The following is a 7,320-nucleotide window of genomic DNA, read 5'->3' on the forward strand; positions in this document are numbered from 1 at the left end:
GCCTGCCCTTACAGTCACTAAGCACTATATAGTGTTGCTGCAGCATCACAAAAAAAAAATCCTTTTTTTCACCGAAACACATATTCCCTTAAGCACCTAGGTAAGTATTAATCAGCATCAGACACTGTACCAGCACTACTGTCTCCGCTCTGCGGGTCAGCTGACGCTTAGGCGTCTCATGCTAGCGTCTCAACGCTTGGTACTCGCACTCCGCGTGCTGCGCCTCGGTGCTTGGTGCAGCGCTTCCGCGCTTGGGACTCGGTGCTCGACGCTTCGGTGCTCGACACTCAGTGTGTCGCTGCTCGACGCTTCGGCGCTCGACGCACGCACCTTAGGTGCTTAGCGCTCGAAGCTTAGGCGCTCGGTGCTCGGTGCTCGATGCTCGACGCTCTCCTTCCTCGGGATCATCCCACACCATTTCTGCCCCGCCGTTGTCTATGGCGACGCCGCCAGGGCGGCTACAGCTCTCCAGGAGCCCGTCCTCCCAGCTAACAGCTGGTCAGAGGTCCCCCACCAGACACGCTCGGGGAACGCAGCCCCTCCCCTCGTAGGGTACGCCCCCGTCGGGAGTCTAGGTCGCACTCCAGATCGCCTCGACGGAGAGGACGCTCTCGCTCCCCTCGTCGGGACAGGCGATACAGAGACAGGTCAGGGGTGGCGGAGCTAACCTCCAAAATGTCTCAGTTTATGGAGGTTATGATGGGGCAGCAGTCCATCCTCATGTCCCTAGCAAATGTGGTGCCCCCAGTCCCAGAACAACCGACTGGGCCCATTGCTAGCCAGCCAGTGGCCCCTCCACAACCTGCACCGGCCGTCGCCCTTCCAGTGCAACCTCAAAGGGAGTGGGATACGGATGCAGTTTCCAGAGACGCATCAGACATCCTAGAAGGGGAGAGTATAGAGACTGAGGTAGCCTCCCAGCACTCTGAGCAGGACATCGAGCTCCAGGTGCTAGATACCGATGACCCGACGTGGTCTGTGGTGTAGAGAGCAACCCGTCACTTGGGCATCGAGTGGCCTATGGCGGAAACCACGGTGATCCTTGTTTGAGTCGCCTTAAGCCCAGCCCCATCAGTCCAGGATGCTTCCGGCATTCCCAGACTTTATTAAGGAGGTGCAGTCCACCTGGGGGGCTCTGGCCTCTGCCCCTGCGACTTATCGCAAGGCCTCGGCCTTTAACATGCAAGGGGCAAGTGAGGCTGGGTTGGCGTCCTTCCCACCGGTGGATGCTGCGTTCGCTGCGTTGGTGAAGACGCCAACATTATCGGGGCTGACAAAGGATCCTGCATGCCCCAATAAGTAGTGCAGGACCACAGAGGTACACCTAAAAAAGGGGTACGCTGAGGCCACGGAGGCGGTCAAACTGTCAAATGTGGCCAGCTTGCTGACAGTCTACCAAGCGGCACTCATTAGGGACCTGCCTGAGTGCCCTTCCTGGCCCTCAGAAGCGAGTTGGGGACGGTCAGTCAGGTGCTGGTGAAGCTGGCCCAGCTCAACGCAGGAGCATCGCGTCTCTGGTGGTGGCCAGAAGGCAGCTCTGGCTCTCCCAAGCGAGAGTGCAGGAACCTGACAAGGCCCCGTTGCTGGTTGCCCCAATTACACCGGGATACACATTTGGTCCGGCGGTGGAAGAGATGCTGCAACGCTCCGTCAAGGCGCAGGAGGCGTCGCAGCAAATGGCGAAAATGTGGCTAAATAAGCCGTTCCAGCAGAAGCGGCCTCAGGAACATCAATGACGCAGGACACCGCCACAGCAGCAGGCGCAACCACGGGGTAGTAAGACCTCCCCTTCAGGTCCATCAGCGTGCGGCCAACCCGCGTTTGTAAGACCGCAGCGCGGAGGGTGGCGCCCTAGAGGAGGTGGCAGGCCACGCCCTCGTGGTTCTGGCCAGGCCCCTCGTGAACTAGCGCAGCCAAAACAGCCCTGAAAACTTCAGGCAGCTGTTAACCCACCCCCACACTGTCCCACAGCTCCAGTTCTGGCAACAATGCACCAACGACATCAGGGTGCACAAAACTATATTCACCGGGTACACCCTTCAGTTCCAGTTAAAACCTCCCCCCTTCCGGGGAGTGGTGGTAACTGCAGTGAAGGACTCGGTTCAGTCCTCAGCTCTGAATGTGGAAATACAGGCATTGCTCAGGAAGCGTGCCATTCAACAAGTAGACCCTGCTCTGATCGACCAGGAGTTCTATTCCAAATACTTCCTGGTGCCCAAAAAGGACGATGGGCTCCGCCCTATTTTAGATCTGCGAGTACTGAACAAATACCTGCGGGTGTTATCGTTCAGGATGCTTACGCACAGGCACATCATCCAGTCAGTCTGACATGGCGACTGGTTCACCACCGTGGACCTGATAGATGCGTACTTTCACGTTCCCATCTGCCCAGGTCACAGGAAGTATCTGTGTTTCACATTCCAGAGCAGGGTATACGAGTTTTGTGTCCTTCCATTCGGCCTGTCACTAGCTCCTCGAACCTTTTCGAAATGTATAGATGCCATTCTAGCTCCCTTGCGGGCTCAAGGCGTCTGACTGCTGAACTATCTGGACGACTGGCTCGTCTGCGCGCAGTGAAAGGAGCAGTTGGCACAGCACACAGTGATGGTTACAGACCATCTTCAGCGGCTAGGTCTGAAGGAAAATTCAGAAAAGAGCCGCCTCGTGCCGAGCAAACAGACCGAATTCTTGGGTCTGCATCTGGACTCAGTGTCCATGGAAGCGACTCTGTCGACACAAAGAGTTGCCTCGATGGAGCGGTGTCTCTCCCTATTCAGGTTGAGAGAAACAGTTAGCATGGAGCTGTGTCAGCGCACGCTGGGGTTGATGGCTGCCGCCTTGCAAGTCCTTCACTTGGGCTTATAACACCAGAGACCTGTCAGGCCTGGTTCAATGCCTTCGCGTTGCATCCGCGGAGAGACAAACATCGCAGGTTGACGGTATCCCGAACCTGCTGGGAAGCGCTGTGCTGGTGGAAAGTTCCGTCGAACATCCGCCAGGGCGTACGCTTGGGTCCCATCTTCCGAAGGGAGGTTATCACGACCGACGCTTCCAACCAAGGTTGGGGAGCAGTTTGGAACGGCTCAGGGACCCGCGAAGTGTGGTCAGGACCCTGGAGGTCAGCCCACATCAATGCTCTGGAACTTAGGGCGGTGGACCTCGCCCTTTGGCACTTCTTGCCAGTGGTTCTAGGCAAGCACGTGTTAGTGCGGTCAGACAACACCACGGTTGTGGTGTATATCAACCGCCAGGGCGGCCTACGGTCCCCTCGCCTTCACCGGATGGTAACACGGATGTTGTTATGGGCACAACCACGTTTGACCTCTCTGCATGCGAGTCAATTATGCAACGGATCTCCTATCCAGAGGAGGTCCTCTTGCGGGGGAATGGCGTCTCCACCCTCAGGTGGTAGAGCGCATTTGGGAATGGTTCGGCATAGCGCAAGTAGATCTCTTCGCTTCGCAAGAGACCACGCACTGCCCCCTATGGTTCTCGGTGAGGGACCTCGACAGCCCCCTAGGAGTCGATGCACTGGCTCACGAATGGCCGCCAGGGCTCCTATATGCATTTCCGCTGATTCCGATGCTCCCCGCCTTCTTAGAGAAGGTCAGGGTAGAGCAAGCGACAGTGATCCTGATTGCTCCTCGGTGGCCTCGGAGGATATGGTTCCCGAGCCTGGTGCAGTTGCTGCACGGTCACCCGAGGGAGCTTCCCCTGCGAGCGGACCTATTGTCCCAGGCCCAAGGAGGGCTTTGGCACCCGAACCCCAAGCTCATGCAGCTATGGACTTGGCCCCTGAACGGGAACGCCTGTCAGCCAGGGCTCTCGACGGTGGTGAGTTCAACCATTCAGAGTGCTAGAGCGCCCTCTACTAGGTCACAGTACACGTACAAGTGGCAATTGTTTCAAGATTGGTGTCTGGCGGAGGGCCATGACCCAATATCCTGCCCTATGGCAGTGATATTACAGTTTCTACAGAAACTGTTGGATGAAGGGAAATCTCCCTCTACACTTAAAGTGTATTTAGCCGCCATATCGGCTTGCCATGTACGCATTGAGGGTTTATCACCAGGTTGCCATTTTCTGGCATCGCAGTTCCTGAAAGGCGCAAGACGTTTGCGGCCTCCAAGGACGACCAGTTTACCATCATGGAGCCTTGACATGGTGTTAGAAGCCCTTACCAAGGCACCGTTCGAGCCTCTCCATAGCGTGGATATGAAGCTTGTGTCTATAAAAACTGCGTTTTTGCTGTCAGTGGTATCAGCCAAACGCGTCAGCGAGTTACATGCACTGTCAGTGCATTCATCATGTACTCGTTTCGCAGGAGACGGTTCTAAGGTCTCCATGCGCCCAAATCCAGCTTTTTTACCCAAGGTCATATCCCCGTTTCATATGAACCAATCAGTTGAGTTGATGGCGTTCCATCCTCCTCCCTTTTCTTCCCCAGAGGAAGAACGGTTACACATGCTCTGCCCCGTGTGGGAATTGAGGTGTTATATTGACCGTACAACGACTGTGAGGCAAACGGAACAATTGTTCATATGCCATGGTTCTAGGACTTTGGGTCAGCCGTTGTCTAAACAACGCCTTTCCCATTGGATAGTGGATGCTATTAAATTAGCTTATGATTCTGCAGGTCTTCCGCCACCAGGGCAGTTGAAGGCGCATTCCACTAGGGGTATGGCGACATCCTGGGCCCTCTTTAGAGGGTGCGCGGCAGCCAGTTGGGCTACACCGCATACTTTCATGAGGTTTTACCGGTTGAACGTACTGGATTCCTCTGCTCCACTATTTGGAGCATCTGTGCTACACTCTATGACGCCTCAGGATGCGGGCATATAGAGTGGTTGACAATATGGTGTTCACTATTCCACCTTAGGACAGGTGTCATTGCGAGCATAGACGCTGAGGCGCAGCTCCGCATATGCGTAGATGTATTGCCTACGCAGTTGTGTTATGACGTAAGTCTGTCCTACTGCCGAGAATCCTCCCTCGCAACGGCTTGGGTACACTGTTCCCATACCTTGATGGTTATTTTCGACTTGAAAGGGAACGATAGGTTGCGGATGCAACCCCGGTTCCCTGAAAGAGAAAATAACCATCAAGCCGCGAGGTCGCTCCGGAAGCCTTCACGGCCTGAAGAGCAAAAGAGGAAGAGAGTCTCTGCCTATAGGCCTATAGGCAGCTTTGCTATAAAGCTCAGCCAATCGCTACTGCCTGACGGCAATATCCCATACCTTGATGGTTATTTTATCTTTCAGGGAACCGGGGTTGCATCCGCAACCTATCGTTTTCTATGTTGTCTGAGAATTTTTAGTTTTACACTTGAGGCTTTTTTGTTTGTTTGATAACCAAATCAACACACTTATCATATAATCATCAACACAGGTGATTTTGCTTTAAATTTAATAAACATACTTGTTCAATAAAACTGCTTCTGGTGTACAGAGTTGAAGGTTGAGCGCGGCATGCTGTCACATTCATGCTGAAACGGAGCTGCAGTTACTTCAGGACCCAGTGCGTTGTTACTACTGAACAAACTGCTTAAAGATGGCGAAAACGATAAAAATCACCCCTAAGATCGGGTCAGTGAGTTTGGCAATAGCCATCTGGATAACAAAGACTAACTCTGAGATAAACTGGTATGAATGTTATTTGTAGTTTTTTTATTATTACTACATAGAAGTATTTGTAATGTTTAAAGTAAAATGGTAAGTTTGTATATATTATTGATTGATGGCACTGGTGAACTTGTAACTTCCTTAGAATTTAAAAGTCTACCAATAAATACTTACTAATTATGAATTTTAATTGTGGAATAACACAGATTTTTTTTTTTTTTATCTGAGAAAAACTAGGATCCCTGGTGATTATTTAAATGGCAAATGGTATAGAAAGACAGCACTAAAAAAAATAATTACATTAAAATACAATTCGTTGTTCAATTTCAGAGTTTTTGTTACTGTATTTCCCCAGTTTGCAAATATGTGCACAGTTCATTCAAATACATACAATGGGCCTCATTTATGAAAGGGCACTAATTGCATTATGGTGCACCATAATTGCAATTAGTGTACATGTTAATGATTTCTGTATTTACTGTTGCAATTTTATTCATTATCGCATGTGATACTTGTCATATTATTAACGCACACTAAATGCAGTGCTTCACACAATGGTAATCAGAATGAATATGTGATTTTTATTGTAATACAATATATACATCGTAATGTATGTGAAAATGCCTATATTAATTGCATGTAGGCCAATATACTCAAGTATACTACTTTATAAAAACACATTACCCATCACTGCATAACTACTAGTCATCAGTAAGTATGCAGGCACGGTTTCAATCAGTTAATCAACATATTATTTAATGTATTTTATAGTACAGAAATAGGCATATATAACTAGAAGAAGCTTTCCTTGAACACACACAAACAAAAAAAAAATGAATATCACAAATGTAATATAACGGAGGAAATAGAAGAATATTTTACTTTCAATGGAAATCTCACAGTAAAATAAAAAAAATGTCACAGTATATAATGCTAAGTCTTAATATTTAACTTATATTCCAAAATACCAAATTTTTAACTGAAAAAAAGACACTGGCAATTTAGTAAACAGTCGCACTATGATGTACCTTTTAGTGACTTCTGTCCAGACACTTGGCACTTCTTTTCTGGCGCACTTGATATCAGTGCTCATTACGTGTTCTAATTCTGCAACGTTTCCACATATTGCCCATTGATGCAGAATCCAGTGTAAGAAAGTTTGTACGCCTGTGTTTCTTTCTTTAATTTTTTCCAGCAATCTATAGCCAGGCCACTCTCTTGTCCAGTCATATGGTACACTCTCTGAAGCTGATTTCGTAGTCGCGAGTAGCTGCTTCTTGATGCAACCTAGATGCAAAAGAAATGCACAGAGTCCTTTTCTTCAAATATTAGTTTGGTTTATTCAATATATATATATAGGGAATCGTTTTCCCAGTCAGAGCAAACAGGTTCAAATGAATTAAGGTCCAGTTTACATTTTTATAGACATGCATATGTATAATTTGGCCCATCCTCATTTTCCATCAGTCCAATAGGCATTGTATATGTTAATATTAGCCCATCATCACTCCAACCCCAAATGTGCAGCACCTGGTTGACAGAAGTTAACACCCCATTTCTTTGCCTACTCACATTGCAATTGTAACCCTAGACTCTATGTCTGCACTTTGATAAGTGGTCTCTGTGTGTATGATTGTGTACCAATCTATTAATCTCTGTGAAATCAAACAGTGCTCTCTGTTCTGCCTGGCTGAGTTAG

General features: G+C 49.3%; 1 long non-coding RNA gene across 1 annotated transcript in view; it reads right to left on the bottom strand.

Moving 5' to 3' along the window:
• The window catches only part of LOC131702009 (uncharacterized), a 13,052-nt gene extending 6,058 nt beyond the window's left edge, over positions 1–6,994 (bottom strand). Inside the window, exon 1 of the long non-coding RNA XR_009309240.1 lies at positions 6,650–6,994. This is a non-coding gene — a long non-coding RNA (uncharacterized LOC131702009). The remainder of the gene's footprint in view (positions 1–6,649) is intronic.
• Between the last annotated feature and the right edge of the window lie 326 nt (positions 6,995–7,320).

This window comes from Acipenser ruthenus, chromosome 28 (assembly GCF_902713425.1).
Source record: "Acipenser ruthenus chromosome 28, fAciRut3.2 maternal haplotype, whole genome shotgun sequence".
Taxonomy (NCBI): Eukaryota; Metazoa; Chordata; class Actinopteri; order Acipenseriformes; family Acipenseridae; genus Acipenser; species Acipenser ruthenus.